The 15475-nt window shown below is 41.8% G+C and overlaps 1 long non-coding RNA gene across 1 annotated transcript in view; it reads left to right on the top strand.

The window, feature by feature from the left end:
- Positions 1-15475, top strand: part of LOC118494267 — a 188985-nt gene extending 173510 nt beyond the window's left edge. Inside the window, exon 4 of the long non-coding RNA XR_004896388.1 lies at positions 15396-15475. This is a non-coding gene — a long non-coding RNA (uncharacterized LOC118494267). The remainder of the gene's footprint in view (positions 1-15395) is intronic.

The following is a 15475-nucleotide window of genomic DNA, read 5'->3' as shown; positions in this document are numbered from 1 at the left end:
GAAACAGGGTTGCGCCAGATGCGCACTGGACGCTCTGTGTCATTCACAGGGAAGCGCTCGCGTCAAGGCAGCTCAGCCCTGAACTAAATGAGGTTTTGACAGAAGTTGTGAGCGTGGTAAATTTTATCAAAACCTGACCCCTGAAAGTGCGACTGTTCTCCGCACTTCGTGAGGAAATGGGAGCTGATCACACATCTGTGCTGTTTCACAGTGAAGCAAGGTGGCTTTCCCGGGGCAAAGTGCTGTCGCGCGTCTTTGAGCTCAGGGCAGAGATTCGGATTTCTCTTTTCTTTTTTTAACGGATTGCAAAGTGGCACATTTATTTCTTTTCTATTTTTGAACTTGATACAAATTTTGACACAGCTGCACTTTTATTTTCTTTATTTTTGAACTTGCTGTTATTTGATGTAGCCTAGAGAGTTTGTATTTAGATACAACATGTTACTATAGGCTACTGATACTACTTGTTACTTAAATAACTTGGAACATTTTAAGCTTGTTGCGTATTTCATTAGCATTGTGTTGGGGCGATGGGGGCAGGTGGGGCTTGAAAATTCCCCCTTGTCCAAAGTGGGGAATGACCGAAAAAGTTTGAGAACCACTGTCTTAACCTATGGACCTTGCTGTCATCAAGTCAGCTGCTAGCTGCTATCATCCTTGTTTTTCCTGCCGCCACGGCATCACTATTTTATGAACGAAACATGGCGGAGAAACGTAAAAGTGCTGATAACTCCTCTGTATCAAAAAAGAAAGTAAGGGAAAGTTACCTCAACCGGTTTCGGAGGGGGGGCTCACCTTTTCTTAGACATAAGTAGGGGGGGCGCCAAGGAAAAAAGGTTGGGAACCACTGCTCTACCGCGGCGCTGCGGAGGTAACTCAGATTGGACAGATAGTCTAGCTAGCTGTCTGGATTTGGTCTGAAAATCTGAAACATCCCAAAAAAGAAAAAAATGCTTTTACACTAGAAACAAACCGGACCATGGTTCAGTTTGATCCGGACCGAGAACACCTCTTTTCGTTGGACCAAATTTTGTCCGTTCAGTCCGGACTGTGGTCCGGGGGCGTTTTCATACCTGTAATTTTGATTTCCACTTAAAACGTATTTGAGAATGCAGTTTAGTTGCATGGAAACATTTTTTGACGTTTATAATGCTTATAAATGCATGTACGCATGTATAAACACCACTAACACCAACTTATTACCAGTTTTACATTTACTACATTTTTGGAATACATGGTCAATAAACCTCATTAATAGGAAATTTTACCTAATTCTTGAGTTAAAAAAGCAGAAATTATGAATTATTTAGAGTCCCGTTAAATGAAGGATAATCACAGAAGGGTATATGTCAACATTCAGTCTGGTTTTGAAATTTTTTTTTTTTTTTTTTTTTTTTCAAATGCAATTGTTTCTTTAGAAAATACCCAAAAGTCAATGAAAGTAGAGATCCTATCTTTTGTTGTACTTGTGAAGCGCGATGTGTGGAATCATCCATGTTATTTTTGGGTAATTAAAATGAGGTAGTTAATCAAATTTGACCCACAAGCAACACAAGGGTTAATTCCAGCTTTCTATATATATATATATATATATATATATATATATATATATATATATATATATATAAAAAAAAAGGCTTCATGCGTAAACTAGACTGGACCAGGTAGACAGATGAAAAGCCAGGCACATATGACAGGGAGGATGTTTCAGGGTTCTGTAGTCATCCAAGATCTTAAGCTGTCTAATGGATGATTAGTGGATGGAATTAAGCTCGACCTGTGCGGGGAGGACGAGCTCTGCACTGGAGGACTGCCAGTCGGAACATCTTTATCCCAGTCATTATCTTCTTCCACCAGTGCAGAATTGATGGATTTCTACTAAATGTCCATGGCTAGATTGATAACTGTCTCTGCTGAGGTTTCTGTGATTGGTGTCTTCATGCTTGAATGAAAAGCATGCTTTTGTGTGTTTTTTTTCTTTTTCATTTGGCCCAATGAAAGCCAAGTATACACTGCTGAGCATCCACTGTATTATCTACTCTGCTTGACAATTATTGAGTGACTTTACAATATGGGGCTACGTAGTATGGGTGTAAATCACGAGTTGTATCACGGTATTATATCGACTGTTTGGACGGTACAATATTTGCTGATATCTCAAAGTCTGTCACGATACGATTTCGATTCAATTTAATTCAGGGGCCTGCGATCGATACAAGACAGTATCATGAAGGCCTATTTAACACGTTTATATCAACTCAAAAAAAGCAACTAAAATACGAGATGAAATATACTGCACTCTTCCAGACATTTAAATTAAAAACAAACTGTTCTTTTTGATCAAAAGAAAAAAAATATTAAGTGGGATTGTAAAATAAAAGGGAATTTTCCAGACGACATGTATCGATATTTTCCCTTTGCATCGATGATATTGGATCGTGGATCATTGAATCAATATATTAATCCAGATCAATGTATTGTTACACCCTCAGAAATAATCTTAATGGTTGAATGAAACCTGAGTGGGTGGAGCTATCAAACTTGAGTCCCAGCAGTCTTAAGTCTTTTTCCTGTCTTGACGTTCCGACAAAATCCAACAGGTTTGATTTTGTCGTAAGTTTTAAGTCTTGATAGTGAAGTTAAAGCAACACTATGTAACTTTTAGCGCGAGCTGTAGTTCCAATGAGACAACCTGTAGGGGGACCGAAGTGGCGGGTAGCGCGAGCTGTAGTTCCAATGCAACCCGTTCTCATTCCGAACTCGTAAAATAAGGACGTTTGGACAGTGGCTGTCAGTGGCTGTCAGCGTCTGATGCAACGAAAAAGGCGTCTTTCAGCGTGTTTGTGTAACGCACCGGGGAGAGCAGCAGTTAGATAGGATTTAGCGAGTAGTATGTAAGGGCGAATTTCCGCGTAAGGAGTTTGGTTGGGGTGGTGGATGGGTCAAACAAACACAGGACTTTCACCCAGGAGAGCGTGGTTTGCGTCCTGCTTGTCACGCTTGCTATAGTCGTTTTTTTGTTTCCTCCCGCATGTCACAGAACCGTACGCCCACCCACGACCCTTTCCTAAACCCAACAGTCCCGTTCTTCCTGCGTATAACGTAGCCGTACGCCCATCCTCGACCCTTTCCTAAACCCAACCGTCCCGTAGTTCCCGCGTGTCACGGAACCGTAAGCCCACCCACAACCTTTTCCTTAACATAACTGTGTCAAAAGGGACGGCAATAGTCCCGACCAAGCGTGTTTACTTAAAGCGCTAAAGGAGACTTTTAGCGTCAATAAGAACGACAAACGCACCTGACCAAGCGTCCATATTTTACAAGATGGGTGTGAGAACGTGTTGTCCAATGAGACAACCTGTAGGGGGACCGAAGCGGCAGGTAGCGCGAGCTGTAGTTCCAATGAGACAACCTGTAGGGGGACCGAAGCAGCAGGTAGCGCGAGCTGTAGTTCCAATGAGACAACCTGTAGGGGGACCGAAGCTGGAAAAGTTGCATAGTGTTGCTTTAAACAGTAGCATTGCAGATTGTCACCCTGCAAGATCCCCAGTCTTTGCAAAATCTTAAGGCTGTGACTAAAAACTCAGTGACATTATTATTACATTTCAGAGTGTTCTAGAGCATGGTGGGCATTACTTGGTGCAGAGTTTAAAACTCAAGGGGTACACAAAAAGGAAGCTCATATTACATATTTACCAGTAATAGAAAACATGCATATTTGCTATTTGGCTCAGCTGGCCTTTTCTTGGGTCAAGAATGCCAAGATTATGAAATTGAAAGTGTCACTGACATTTATTTTGTTCGTTTGAAACATATTTTGACCACAGTTTCTCCGTTTGCCGGTTTGCGCTCCAAAAAGCTGTCTTTTCCGCTGCTCCCATTGAGATTAAACATAACCAATGAGATTATGTCTTTCTCCAGAGCAGCCCTGATTCAGAGAAATGTCTGGAGAAGTAAACCTGCTTTAAATTAACTCCAACGATTACACGGGCCGATGCTAAAGAAGGGAGTTGAACTATTGTCTGGGTCAGAGGCATGCTGTTAGCCTTCACTCGGTGAAGGAGAGCATGCATCGGATCTATCCGACTACATGAGATGGAAACATTTCAACTAGCAAATGGAAAGTCAGTGTGCTGTGTGAGGTGGAAGAAGTATTCAGATCCTTTACTCAAGTAAAAGTACAGATACCCCACTACAAAAAATACTTAAAAATTTAACTTAAGTAAAAGTATGTAAGTATCATCAAGAAAATGTACTTAAAGGTGCTGTAGGTAGGATTGTGAAGATCCAGGACTTAGCCAAAAAATTTGAACATTGACAACTTCTGAGTCCCTCCCCACTTTCTGCTAAAGCCCAAAATGGTCTCCTAAGCCCCTCCCCCTACAAGGGAGAATGAATGCGTGTGCATGAGCAGTGATTGACACGCAGTTAGATACCCCCCCTCCGGCCCTGATTGGTGCATCTGAACAGGGAGCTGTGGATTTTTGCAAATCACACTACAGGCTGTAGGTGGTGCCAGAGGAGCCAGATTGTTTTTTAATTACCTGCTCCATGTAGTTCTACTGGAACATAGGGTCAGTGTCAGCAAATATGACAGAAAGTTAGTTTTATAAGGCTTACCTACTGCACCTTTAAAGTATTAAAAGTAAAAGTACTCAATGCAGAAAAATCCTCACATTTTAGAAACTGGAAACGATCCAAACGGTTCTGTTAATCGACTAAGTGTTTAATCAATGAATCATTTCAGCTGGACTTGTAGGCCAACATATTGTCGGCAGTTTAAGTTATAGTCAAACATTTTATAAACTACATGTGTGTTTTGTGTGCAAACATCTTAACTTGTAAAGTAACTAGTAACTAAAGCTGTCAGATAAATGTAGCGGAGTAAAAAGTATACTTTTTCTCTCTGAAATGTAGCGGAGTAGAAGTAGAAAGTGGCATGAAAAGAAAAGACTCAAGTAAAGTACAAGTACCTCAAATTTGTACTTAACTACAGTACTGGAGTAAATGTACTTGGTTACATTCCACCACTGGCTGTGTGATATCACAAATGTTAAATCAGTAGTTGCTCCTCATCGCTGGATATCACACAGGTGGGTGTACTACAACAGCAGCTGTCTCTGCCCCCCCCCTTTCATCTTTCATCATGTCCTTTTATTTCAGCGGGGAGACGCTGGGTGACGACGGCGAGAGGTCAGAGCCTGACCGCCATTAAACTGTCAGAGGTCAGAGTGTAGGCAAGAACCTGAGGTGTTCGGTGATGTAAACCTGCTTTCATCGCCCACTAAGGGAATGCGACCGGATGGATGCTAATGTATGAAGTATCCTGGGGGGGGGGGGGTCAGCCCTATGTGCACTCATTTCTATGAAATTCCCCCATTTGAGTGACACGCGGGACAAGAAAGGGACACAAGCCCCAGTCTCCTGGGTGAAAGTCCTGTGTTGTTTGACCCATCCACCACTCCAACCAACCTCCTTACACGGTTTGTCTGTCTTTCAAACCACTTGCTACCACTCGCTCTTCATACTACGTCATCTTACAAGGCTGCGGTCAACCTACTGCTCTGCCTGGTGCGTCCCATACAGACGCTAAAGGGTGATTTTTGCGATTATCTGACGCTGAGAACCACTGACCAAGCACCACTATTTGATGAGTTGGGAATGAGAACGGGTTGCTATAAACAACAACAAATTGAAAGGACACGGGAAACCAGAGCAAAAAATAAAATGAAATTCAATATAATAAACTTACAATAAATAAATAAAATACTATGGCTGCTGGCACAATGTGTTGTCACCAGATTATGTTCTTTTGCCTGTTCAGGTCACCTCACAAAACACACTTTCCATGACTTGTTTACCAGACACATACTGTACCACCATCCCAACCTGGCGCTCTTATACTTTGTCACCTCGCTTCCTTGTTTGCTCTTGCGATAGTTACTACAGCGGCGAGAGGTCTCTCTATGACCTATACGGTCGTTTTCTGGGTGACGGCGGTCTGTTTGTTTGCCACTTACGCTATGTTATGTCACACTTTAATTTTCTTTTCCTATAAATTAATCCACCAAAGCAAAAAGTTATGACATTTCTAAACCCTGTATACAAAAGTGGGCATGAGTGCAGCTATTTACCAATTGTTTTGATCATCAGTGATATAACCTTGCTAAAGAAGAAAACAGCTCCTTGTTTAAAGTATTTATATTATTTGATTTCTTTAAATTGAAGATGGTTAAAGCTTTCCAGCAGCACCAGTAAGGAACACACCATGTACCTGGAGGCCATAAATCTGAGCCATCACAGTAAAACCAACGTCAGGGAGTATTTGCCGAAATAGTTTAGATTGACAAACATATGGGTGGGAGAGGCACTTAATGCAAAATATAGCACATTGCCAGGTACATTTCTGTGGCTTTCCAAACTCTGTGTATGCAGTGTGTGCATTTACTGTATGTGTGTGTGTGTGTGTGTGTGTGCGTGTGTGTGTGTGTGTGTGTGTGTGTGTGTGTGTGTTCGTGTGCGTGTGCGTGTGCGTGCGTGTGTGTTGACACACTTGTAGCTGGATATTTCACAGGCTTGGCATACGTCCTTTGCTTATGTGTGGTCCCTCTGTAAACATGTCAGTGTTGGAAAGTCCTCGCCATGCATGCACGATACACCACGTACACACATAAACTGCATCCGTGCATTGAGCTTGTGAATGCACTTCATTGGTTTAACTGGGAACATGGTTGTTTGTTGTTGTACACCAACACCACATATATGCTCTCCTTATCTTTCTCACTATTACTCAGTGAAGACACACACACACACACGCACGCACACACACACACACACACACACACACACACACACACACACACAAACGCACGTTTTTTATAAATAAGAGAAATGGAAGCTTATAAAAAAAATTAATAGTCTAATATTTGATGCTTCGATCGAAGGAGCCTGATTCAACTGTGAGATTGGCCGAACCTTCACAGAAGCGTTATGAAACGAGGATCATGCCATTTTGGGGTGCTCAATGTCAGATTTTACATATAACTACCTGTTTTTTCCCAATAAGTTATACGCCATATTATGATATAAATATCAAAATATAGCCTAATGCTGTAAGTCAAAATGTGCAAAGAAAGACGCTTTTAAAACGTTTAAAAGTGCGTGAATGAATCCAACTGCCCCGTGACAGATTCAAGTTTCACTTTCCATGATCCGTGATCGATGGAAGAGCATCTTGGCGGCAGGGAGATTTAAACGTTTTAAGTGAAAATGTCTGGGAAAAGAGTGTGGGTGCACTTTGAAATAGTAAAATATCATCCAAAGTAAGATCACAGCCGTGATCCAGTGCACAGCCAACGGCATGATCCGTCCGCCCCAATGATCACCAAATCCTGCACACCACACCAGCAAGCCGCGGCGGATATGCAACAACGTTTGCATTTGTGGCAGAAAAAGATTATGACAAGAGGATTGTAAGAGAGGTATAGAGCGAGCGCTGCAGGAAAGCAGACTTTTGCTCTGTGCGTTTCGCTTCTCGTCACCGGGGGCCAGCTGCTGACCGCTCATCTCCTTCAATTAAGTCTTCTACACCCTTGCAACACTTATAAAATAAGAAGCTACTCTTTTTATGTCTGTGTCGTAATCGGTTGCATGTCCTCCGCAGCGCTGTGGAGGAAGATCTGGCAAAGCGAGGCTGGGCAATGAGAGACTAGTTACACAGTGAAACGTTACTACTCCAAACATGAAGCATGCCATGCTTTTTCATTGCTCATGAGGTCCTTGCACTCTGGGTAGCACGATTGACATGAGGATGGAAAGCAACAGGTTTAACTTGCTTAAGGCAGACTGGACTGATGCAATGTCCTCCTCCTCCGTTTGTGATGGTTGCTGTCTGGCTGGTAGGCCTCTGCCTTTGGCCAATTTACTCTTTTATTGATGTGGACAGCTCACGTGTTATTCTATGTTTTTTTTTATTTTTATTTCGACTTACGCCGGGGCACTCTGGTAGTCTAGGGGTTTAAGGTGTCAACCGTAGCCTGCAACATCTCTGGTTTAAGTCTGGTCAGGGGACTTTGATGCATCTCATTCCCCATCTCTCTCACCCATTGTTTACTGCCATGTCTCGGCTATTACAGCACATCTCTAATAAGGGCATATAATCCCCCCAAACTACTGAACCCTAAGACGAAACCATTCGCTGTAACAGGATTGTCTCAGCGAGACATAGCGCCTCCAACGTCGCCTGTCTTCTCTAAGGTGTGTTCAGACCGTCACTCCATCAGTGCTGATCCTCCCAATGTCTTCCTACCACACGCCCTGACCTAGCAAAATAAAAGACTTTACACAAGAAAGAACATTATTCACACTGTTAAACTCAAACTATATGTAAATGACTATGTTTGTTTCTAATTTGTCTTAACATTTGTCATCTTAGTTTTGTTTTTGTGTTGAAAGGACTATACATGACTTTTTTTGTCAATTTATGTTTACGGTAATTTTGTAGCCTGACGTCGTCATACTCAGATTCTCGTCAGAATATGAGTCTGATACTGCTCCATTGGGCTTAGCAACCATCGGGGCCAGCTGATAAATTAAACTTTTGCCGAATCCCGTAGGAAGGACGGCAAAAACATCTTTCCGATCGACAAATGCCTCTGTTCCTCTTTTAAAATGAATGCGCTGTCGATATCTTCTATAACAGGCATGATGGCGGAATCTACACATCTCAATTCTCCAGCGGCAGCCATCTTTGTTCTAAACAAATTCAACCCAAGCACTCTTGTGGTTCTCGTGGTTGATTACGTTACTGTTGATCATCTGTCCATCATCGTATGAAGCCCGCCCTGACAATTTGATTGGTCCGAACAGCTCTGGTTCAAGAATAGTTGCTCCACAACGGATCAAGTCCAGACCGAACTTCCCGACCTCAAATGTTGTGGGCGGGGCTAAGTTTGGCTAGCATCCAGGCTAGTAATTATGTGTTATGATGCCATGTCAAAGAGAAGCATATTCCATCACGCCGTGCACTTCAAGGCAGAATGAGTCGGATCTGGTGGTCACGGTTTGTCAACCCAACATTCAAAGTTGACCCCTCCTCCCCAGCGTTTGAAAGCCAACCCCACATTGACTCTCATTTTATAAAGAGCTTGTACGCTTGGAGTTTCGCCCTGCTATATTTGTGGGGGTTTTTGCGCTGTTTTCGCCATTTTCTTAGCTTCCTCTTGGATGTGTGCTTACGATCTGGCACCTGGTCACTACCTTTTATAGTTGATGGCCAGAAACGTCCTGAACACAGCAAAATAAGAAACTACAGGCAGAGGGCAGGGTATCTGCAGATACAGACACCGCCACACACTTCTACTGGTTCATAAGTGATGATCGAAAGGGATTCTTTTTGTATCTATACATCCTACTGATTGTGCCTTTTAGTAACGCTTTAGTGCGTAACCTCTTTATATTAACGTCCGTTACATTCAAGCCATCACCAAACGAGTTGCTACAAAGCTAATTAACCCTTGTGTTGTCTTCCTGTCTACCGTGCGACTTTACTTTTCTGTGTAAAAATGTAAACTTTTTTCAATGTCTTGGTCGTATTTTTTGACACTTTTGTCGCTTTTCCTGATGTTTTGGAAATGTTTTGACGTTAAAGTCGCTTTTTTCCAAGTTTTTTGTCACTTTGTCTGATGTTTATGTCGATTGTACGGAACCAATTAGGTTGAAAGAAACCCAAATGTTCTGATATAGAAACTTTTTTTTAAAGATTTTTTTCGGGGGGCTTTTCCCTTTATTATATAGTGACAGTGGATAGACAGGAAAGGGGGAGAGAGATGGGGGATGACACGCAGCAAAGGGCAGCAGGTCGGATTCAAACCCGCGCCGCTGCAAAGGACTACATATGGCATACGCTCTGGGTGAGCTAGAGGTCGCCCCGAAAACGGGTCAAATTTGACCCGAGGACAACAGGATGGTTAAGACTACCGGCTCCACACAGCTCTCACAAATACACAAATACTGTAAAATTGGTTAAAAAAACTGGTCTCATCATGAATCCAGTCATTTTAAACTAGTTAAGTGATTGCTCAAATTTCAAAATCCATATTATTTTAATTTTAATAGCCAACCAGATGTAGAATCCATTTTAATATAAAAAAAAGAAGCTGTTTATTGCATAGCGTGGTTAATAAGATCTGCTGGTATGGGTCCATTACTATTAAACAAAAAAACCTCCCTTTCCAGGTTAATTAAGGTGTGCAGCTGTATCACAGGTTCTAAGCAGAAAGGCCTGGAGGAACTTTATCAGAAGCAGATGCTAAGAAGGGTTGAATCGATCCTGTCGGATAGTTCTCATCCTTTACAGGCTGAATTTCAGATGTTGCCATCTGGATCACGCTTTTACACTCCCAAAACTCAGAACCAACAGATATAAACACTCTCTTTGTACCTGCAGCCATTCTACTTCTTAGATTAGATTCAACTTTATTGTCATTGTGCAGTGTACAAGTACAAAGACAGCGAAATGCAGTTTGCGTCCAACCAGAAGTGCAAAAAAAAGCAGGAAAGTGCAATGCGATATACAAGTATAGACAGGTGGTGCATAGGCAGGACAAGAAATATATTGCAGTGTTATAAGAGCATAAAAATATGGCTATGTAATATGAACAATGTATGAACAACATGTACAGATATGTGCAATGTAGTAGCAGTGATATTATACTAGTAGTAAGAAAAATATAGATATAGATATATGCAGTGTATTAATAGAATATATAATAAGAGAAACAGAATAAATATGGATCTACTGAATGATCCATATAGACAGATATGTACAGCTATGTGCAGTGTGGTAACATTATAAGAGTAGTGAGAATAAGTGTATGTGCAGGAAGAATAGTATGAAGAGCAGTAGAATATGGCCATGTATAGGTGTAATTACAGTATGTACACCTGTAAATAAATAAATAAATAAATAGAACAGTATGGGTGGGGTAGGGTAGTGCAAATTGTCTGGGGGGGGCTTAGTAGGTTAAATTGTTACTGGGATGCTTCTATACCGGGTTAATTCTATAAATAACCATATTTCTATTGTTTTTAACTGCCTGCAAGGTAGGCAATCTCTGTATTGTGTGTATGATTGTGTGTGCTTTGTACTATATTATCTGCTGCACAACAAATTGCCCCACTGGGGGACAAATAAAGTAACTTGAACTTGAAGAAAGCTGATTGAATCCCCATTTTGATGGTTGACAGTTTGACTTTCATTCAGCTGTAAATCAGTGATATTGATCAAGCACACCGTTGTCTCCGTCTGCTCCCGTTTCACAAGCACAGACGCACATATCATACATTTGACTCCATGTTTTCCTTTTGGGAGTGAACCATTTTTTATTTATTTTTTTTCAGTTCATTTAAATTTATAAGAATCAACTGAATGGAAATCTTTTTTCTTTTTTTCTCCCCCCCCCCCCCCCCCCCCCCCTCCTCTTTTTTGGCGGAGGGAGTTTTATGGCTAGAAAAACAGAATTTGTGGTTTCGACGGTCGAGGTTTGATGCAAACGGCTTTGGAACCTTTTATGCAACCTGGCGTCCAGGAGACTAAAGAAAATATTTTGCTTTCCACCCTTTTGAGCCTTTTAGCCTCTGCTAGGGGAAAAGGAGAGAGGGGCTGAAGAAGAAAAAAAACTTGTGGAGAAAAAAAAAGTCTCTCCGAGGTCAAATGTCCTGAGTGGGATGGCTGCCAGATCAGCTTCATAACCACACAGCTCACACACAGTTCTACGCAGAACACACACAGTTATATATATATATATACATACACACACACACACACACACACACACACACACACACACACACACACAGGTGGAAGGACATGAGACATACTACAGGAACACGCACCTTTATAACCTTGTTACATGTAATCTAGAAAGAACAAAATCGCAGGAGTTATCTAAGGAAAGTTTTTTTTAAAAATCAACTGCCACTGGATTTGGTTAAAGCGTCTCCAAGACATTTGGTCTCTCATCCAGTTCTGACTGAGCGGTAAGGAAACCCAGCTATATAGTTGGTCATAAAAAAGGCCATGTGCGGATAAATGGCTCAATAAAATGTTTTCAAAATTAAAGTCCGACAAAATCTTCTCATCACTGTTTAACTGTTTGTAAAACCCCCAGACAGACGTAAAGGGTGACCAAGATTATTGATTATAGAGATACAAGGTTTCTGTCCCACAGCTACGATATTATAGTATATAATAGCTGGGTTTCCCTTCCGTTCAGTTAAAACTGAAGTTGTGTGTGTGTGTGTTATTTTGTGCGTATTGTTAATGTTTTTAAAAAATGTATAATATATGCTGTTAATGGTTAAAATATCTACATGTTTAGTTTAGTTTGAACACGTTAAAAAAAAAAGATTAATAACAACATGTACATTTCACTACCGGCAAGAAAACCACAAACAATATCCTCAGCAATCATATCTTTCAAAATGACAGTAACTGATGTAATATTTTCCAAAAGCAATAGGAAGAAGTTTAAAGAAATAAACTTTTCTGGTCCTACCCCCTTTACTATATATATATATATATATATATACTTTGGTAAAATAAAAAAACATTTCATTATATACAGTATATATATATATACGCAGGCAAATATACAAATGCATACACGTATAAATACATCGAAAAATACACATACACGTGTCTGACATGTGTGCAGACACACCTTAAAACTTCTCCAAGGTACCGTATTTTGAGTGCATAAAGATTATCAGATAACTAGTAAGATTGTGGAAAGTGTGTGTGTGTGTGTGTGTGTGTTTGTGTGCGTGAGAGAGAGAGAGAGAGAGAGAGAGAGAGAGTGGGCAAACAAATGGGAGTTTCCGCATCACAATCCTGTCTTTGTGTGCATGTTCTGCTTCCACAGTGCTTTACGCTCATTGAGAAGTCTAATCTGTGATTAACCATGATGTCACACAGACACACACACACACACACACACACACACACACACACACACACACACACACACACACACACTCACTCTGAGCATATAGAGTGCACACACTCTAACAATCTGTAGCCTCCTGTGTGCAATTAGGATGCAGTGTGTGGTAGCTTAATGTAAAGTCCGTCGCTTGAGTTCGGAGCCTGATTACAGTGGTCACCATCATCCGGTCGCACAGACGAGCTGTTGCCGAGGGCGACGAGCCGGCGTGCAGGCCAGCCACAAGCACACAGGTGGTCCCGTGACGCTCAGCCTCTTAACAAGAACTGTTAAAGGGCTGTGTCCAGAGCTTGCTCTGCTCCACATGAAGGCAGATGTTCAGAGGAATCTAACGGGCTGCTGCACTCGCTCAAAAAGGCTTTTAACACACAGAGGTATGGTGTGAGCTTGAATGCAATTATTATCTTCTTTTGTTGACTTTGTGCTTCAATACAATTTTTATTTATATGCAATTTAAGGGATGTGAGAAGGCCCCCATGTCTACAGACGTGTTTGCATCATTGTTTCAATCCCCCAGTAGTTGATTGCTATTCATTTAGATAAGTTGGCAAACCACATAAGCTTCTGTTTTTTCTTTAATATGTGGACACCTCCCTGTATTTAAAGATCATTGTCTTCAGTTCTAACCTAGCTCTGGGGAGTTTACTCCCCGGAGTCCTTATGTTTTTAGTTTTTTTCGCCCAGCATATTTCCTTGGATTAGGATGGCACCAAGATCTTGGTTGCAGCTGTCGCCGTGGTCCTGCTGCACTCCCTGCTACACCCTGCTACGCTCTGCGGTGCCCTGCAGTGTCCTGCTACGTCCTGCTATGCTCTGCTGTGCCACGCTACATCCTGTAACGCCCTGCAGTGCCCTGCTATGACATGAACTACTACGACTACCATTTCTAGTCACTGTTCCATTGTCTTTATTGTGACTATTATTGCCACCGGTCATCACATCTCCAACTGGCACCGCCAGACACCGCCTACCAAGAGCCTGGGTCTGTCTGAGGTTTCTTCCTAAAAGGAGTTTTTCCTCGCCACTGTCGCACTAAATGCTTGCTCCTTGGGGGAATTACTGGAATTGTTGGGGCTTTGTAAACTATAGAGTGTGGTCTAGACCTACTCTATCTGTAAAGTGTCTCGAGATAACTCCTGTTATGATTTGATAGTATAAATACAATTTAATTGAATTGAAAATTGAATTCAGTTATGATGAGGCGCACAGGAGCCTCCAGGTTCATCTGTAGGAACATGGTGTGAAGTTTTCTCAGGCTGCCGCTGCTCCTGCTGATGGAGAGCTGTGTAAGATGAGCCAGGAACCAGCTGGAGCTGCAAATAGATGAGATTGTGTGTGTGTGTGTGTGTGTGTGTGTGTGTGTGTGTGTGTGTGTGTGTGTGTGTGTGTGTGTTTTGATCCATGACTTCATAATTACCAGCCGCTCTCGGGGGAACATCAGAGTGCTGCTGGTGACCTAAGCAGTGACCTCATCAGTGACATCACGGCCGCTGGGGCTCCGCTTCAGCTTAGATGCAAAACAGGAAGCTGTGATTGAGTACATGCGGGAGCACATTTGTGTGTGTGGGCTTATGTCTGTATTTGTGTGTGTGTGTGTGTGTGTGTGTGTGTGTGTGTGTGTGTGTGTGTGCATATTTTAACTGTTATTTGGGTTAGGCCATGTGCTTCTACCAGTTGTGCTGCAGAACCCATCTGTCTGTGACCATTTTGAGGAATTGGCAACCAAGTCTTGGCCTTTGGTTGCCATTAGTGGCAATCACATTTTCACATAAAGTTTGAAATGTCAAGGTTATTTCAGACTGACATATTAACATATTATATCAGCACTCTAAAACAGGTGTAGGCTAAAGCTCATGCTTATAATGCCTACCCGTTTCAAACAAATCATATTGAAAAACAAAACAACAAAAACCAAATAATTACTTTTTTTCAAATTTGAATATTTGTTGCATTAGAGATATTTTAAGGTGCTGTACTCGACATTCAGATCATTAATATAGCAGCAAACAAATATTTGCTATGTAAAGATACAGTATAGTGTAGTGATGGTGGTCTGAGTAGAGAATGTAGTCACGCTCCCTGTGTGTGTGTGTGTGTGTGTGTGTGTGTGTGTGTGGTCTTGTTTAACTATATTAGTGGGGTCCAAAAACCGGGAATACAGTATACTTTTGGGGTCCGGACTTGGTTTTAGGGTTAGAATTAGGTTAGGGTTAGGGTTAGGTTAAGGGTTAAGGTTAGGCATTTAGTTGTGATGGTTAAGGTTAGGGTAAGGGGCTAGGGAATGCATTATGTCAATGACGGGTCCCCACAAAGATAGTGTGTGTGTGTGTGTGTGTGTGTGTGTGTGTGTGTGTGTGTGTGTGCGTGTGCGTGTGGGTGTGTGTTTTGCAGGCACCCTGGAAGTGTGCCAGCAAATTTAACATTGCAGCCAAACAGTGGAATTGCAACTCCTGGCCCTTAAAGTGATACAC

This window comes from Sander lucioperca, chromosome 22 (assembly GCF_008315115.2).
Source record: "Sander lucioperca isolate FBNREF2018 chromosome 22, SLUC_FBN_1.2, whole genome shotgun sequence".
NCBI classification, from domain to species: domain Eukaryota; kingdom Metazoa; phylum Chordata; class Actinopteri; order Perciformes; family Percidae; genus Sander; species Sander lucioperca.
This window is presented reverse-complemented; position numbering and strand designations above follow the sequence as displayed.